Source organism: Lynx rufus, unplaced genomic scaffold (assembly GCF_022079265.1).
Source record: "Lynx rufus isolate CCGP_SWC_20201006 ecotype Redwood Valley unplaced genomic scaffold, mLynRuf1.p SCAF_6, whole genome shotgun sequence".
NCBI classification, from domain to species: Eukaryota; Metazoa; Chordata; class Mammalia; order Carnivora; family Felidae; genus Lynx; species Lynx rufus.
The window spans coordinates 56,586,298-56,590,845 of NW_025814878.1; positions in this window are offsets into that span (position 1 = coordinate 56,586,298).

Here is a 4,548-nt window from a genome sequence, read left to right on the forward strand (position 1 = left end):
TAGCTATATTCAAAATATCCTTCCTACGGGACGCCTGGGTGGCTCAGTCAGTTGAGCGTCCGACTTCAGCTCAGGTCATGATCTCGCGGTCTGTGAGTTCGAGCCCCGCGTTGGACTCTGTACTGACAGCTCAGAGCCTAGAGCCTGTTTTGGATTCTGTGTCTCCCTCTCTCTCTGCCCCTCCCCCACTTGCTCCGTCTCTCCCTCTCTCTCTCTCTCTCTCTCTCTCTCTCTCTCTCAAAAATAAATAAATATTAAAATTAAAAAAAAATCCTTCCTATTTTAGAAATTATTTCAGAACAAAATCTTATTATAGGTCACTTTCACTCTAATTTCAGTATTTACCAAGGGTGGGTCTTGATCCTTTCATATGTTTCTCAAAATGTTTGGATTATTTAGACAGCAAAATTTATTAGGATATATTTTGTTTGCCTATTTTGAATTTAAACATTTTTGGGTTATGAAACTCTTTGAGATTATGATGAAAGCAATAGACCATCTTTCATTTGTTCAATAATTTGATTATTTTTTGAATACCTTCTGTGTGGTACGCATTTGGAAATACAGCACTGAACACAAGAGACAGAAATCTAAGAAGTAAGGAAATAGACATTTTAAAGTTTATTTTGAGGGGGCGGGGAAGGGCAGAGAGATCCCAAGCAGGCCCTGTGCTGTCAGCACAGAGCCCAATGGGGCTCGATCCCACAACCATGAGATCATGATCTGAGCCCAAATCAAGAGTTGGTGGCTAAACCACTGAGCCACCCAGGTACCCCAGGAAGTAAAAGAATAAAGAAAAGATATATCAATCAATGATATGGAGAAAAGTAACATTACCTACAGAGTCATATGGAAGTTAAGGTCTGTGGATGAAAGATGTTCTAGGGATAAAATGTGTTATGATATTAGTCCTGATAGTCCCAAAGGGAAGCTATGAGTAGGGGGAGAAGGAAGGTTTTAATTCTGGGGCCTGTCATCATTCTTGCTAATGGCAGTGTAGGGGCTAGGAAGGGAAATCTTGACAGTTATCTCAGAAAAATATATACTGAAGATTTTTGTATGTAATTTCGGAGTTTCATGGACCTCCCTGAAGCTATTTTCATACATTTTTTAAGTTGCACTCAAGCAGAATTATCCAAAATTTTGTGTTCCAATATGTATCAGGATAGTGTAGATTTTGCTGCAGTAACAAATAACTCCACATCCCAATGACTTAACACAAGAAGAGTTTATTTCTTCCTCACCCAAAGTCCTCCATGAATCTGGGCAATCTGCACAGGCAACTATTTTCCAACTGGTGATTAAAAAAAAAACTTTTAATGTTTATTTTTGAGAGAGAGACAGAGTGTGAGCAGGGGAAGGGCAGAGAGAAAGAAGGAGACACAGAACAAGAAGTAGGCTCCAGTCTCCAAGCTGTCAGCCAGAGCCCAATGGAAAGCAAACTCATGAGCTGCAAGATCATGACCTGAAGTGAAGTTGGACGCTTAACCGACTGAGCCACCCAGGCTCCCCTCTAACTGGTGGTTTTGTAATCCAGGCTTTTATCAGGTGGTTCTATCATTTTAACACCAGGTCTCTCCACTCTAGCAGGGGAAGAGAGCATTAAAATTCTTGCACCAGCCGTTAAATTCATCTTGGATGTGTCAGTCACAGCCCATTGGCCAGAAGTAGTCACATGGCCCTGCCTAATTGCAAAGAGGGATGGGTAGGATAAGTAAGAAAAAGTAAGTCTCCCAAGGGCTGTCTTGTTTCACTTAGCATAATCTTTTCAGAGTTCACCAGTGTGGTAATATGTATCAGAGTTCCATTCCTTTCTAAAGCTAAGTAATAGTCTATTATATGTATATACCATAGCTTTAAATAATTTTATTCTTAAATGTTAAGATGGATGCTATATGGAACTTGAAGTGTTAAGTTAAAGATTCTTAAAGAATCTTAAAGAACTTAAAGATTCATATCTTGAATGATAGGAATACTTCCTAATTCTGTATCTTTTCCACATCTCATTTAACTTTTCCACTTAACCTTAAGGCTAACTTAATTCCACAAGTACTAATACAAAGTACTAACGTGAACATATCCTCCCTTTGAATTTTCTACTTCATATAGTGCAAACAGGGAAAATTAATTTAAAAAGTAATTTACAATGTCTGCTAATCTGTTAGTCATAAATAGCAGATTGCCAGGACTGGCAAGATGGTGGCTGCTTCAGCACTTTCTGATCAAGGTGCAGAATGACCAGACTGAAGCAGATCATATACATGACAGCTGCTCAAACAGACACTTTTTTTTATAAAAAAAAATTTTAATGTTTATTTTTGAGAGGGAGACACAGAGCATGAGCAGGGGATGGGCAGAGAGAGGGAGACACAGAATCTGAAGAAGACTCCAGGCTCTGAACTCTCAACACTGATTCTGACACTGTGCTCCAACTCACAAACGGTACATTGAGATCATGACCTGAGCTGTCGTCAGATGCTCAACCGACTGAACCACCCAAGCGCCCCTCAGACAGACACTTTAACCACAAAAATACATTCCGAGAAAGTTTGGTGTTGGAATACATATATATATATGTGTGTTATCTCCTTCAGGTCATAACATTACAGGGAAATCCCAAATAGTGGTGAGGGAAAGGGAAATGGGACTATGAAACTCCTTTCCTGGTTTGGCCAAAAGTGATTGCCGAGAATGTCTTAAGTTGGCACAAGGAAAAAACTATGAGATATTTAATAATTATCTTTATTTGGCAATGGGTTTCCAAAATGATTGACCTATATTGGGGTTGTTCAAAATATTCGCTCATTTGACAAATGCAAGAATTCTTGTATGATAAGCAGTATGCTGACTGGCTGATTAGCAGAGATGGGGGTGGGAGGAACCATACCAGAAAATTGCTTCAACTTTTAACTAGAGAAATAGATTACAGGAAGTTAAGAACATATGAAACTTTAAGTAGGGCAATGAGGTTTCAGAGAGAAGTTTCTCTGATTGGAACGTTTCTCAAAGAAACAAACTTGAGTATCAGGCCCTATGCAAAAAATCTGGGTAATAAAATCAGAGCAAAAGCAGTGATAACCACTGGTAACATGTAGTATCATGTCTTTTTTTCTTAAGAGATTTAAAAAATCCGTAGTGTGTGTAGTCTTTCTTGTGCTAAGTGGAAATTGGGGAAAAGGGCTAAAAGAATGGAGCTTTTCTTTTGCTTCCTGTAGTATCTTCATGCACTCACATCATGGTGTTGCCAAGTAATTATTTGTAAGCGTTTCTTCCAAGATAAAATTTTATTTCAAAGGCCACGTGGATTCGAGGACCAGCATATCTTTAGCTATTGAGGACTTCTTTCTGCTGATCCAGGAGTATCTAGGTTTCAAGTGTTCTATTAAGGAAGACTGAGTTTCATACAAATAGTATGTATATTTCACATCTGTATTTATCTTCTTTACCCATCTATATGTACATAATTTTCTCTTGCAATTTGCTTTTTTTTTTTTTTTTTTTGCTTGCACAATTCCCTATGAAACAACTTGGTTCACTCTTGAGTCCGGCAAAAGTTTCTAGTTACTCTCTAGAAAGGCACTTTCCAAGATTTAGTTGAGAAGTAAATACTGTATCTTCGTAATACTTTCGTTTTCCTTGATTTGTAGCTCCTAGCCTGGAAATTGATACTTTTGATACTTTAACGTCGTTCGTATTAAAACATCGTGCAAAGTATTCTATTCGAGGTAATGCATTGCAGAAATCCTTACGGGAGGCCATCTTGTAGTCCAGAGAAATGACTAACAGGACAGAAACGGATAGCCCCACTTTTCCCTAAGGGTCACGGGTAAAGAAGGAAAATATCGGGACTAGCTGGGAGACGTATAGCTCAGCCAGTGTCGCCAGAAGGGGGCGCGAAGTTTTGAGGTTAACAAAGACCAGCCGCCGCGGGTTCAGTTAAGGTCTCTGCAGTCGCTACCATCCAGACTGGGCACTTCACTAACGGTCGGTCTGTCCGAAGCGGAACCCTCAGAGACGTTCTGTAAATACCGAAGTCTGGAGAACTCCAGAACTTCCGACCACAGCCTGGCCAGCCTGAAGTGCCGCTCTCTACGGCCGAGCATCACGCCGTAGTTGGTTCAGTTTGACCCTGACGCCCCGCCGTAGTGTGAAAGTAGCGCAGCGAATTCAGCCTCCCTTTTCCGAAGCGAAAACGTTGCTGGGAGAATATACGGCCCCTTGAAAGAGGATCCGTTGCTAAAGTAAAAAAAAAAAAAAAAATTGAGGGCGTTCTGTACTGAACACGTAAGCTCCTGGCTGCCTGCCCAGTGTAAAGATGAAAATGAGTTGAGCCTGGCTCAATTAAGAGGTAACCTACAGGAATGTTCAGACACTTGCACGATGTTGACTAAGAAGTCCCGGTGGTTTTGCCCAAAACAAAAATGGCACCGAGACAAATTAACGGGGCATAGTCACGTGCTGAAAGACCAGGATGGGGGACAACATGGCTTCAGATGACAAGCGGATGTTATTATTATTCACTTCCGGGTGCAACCAATCAGGCGCCAT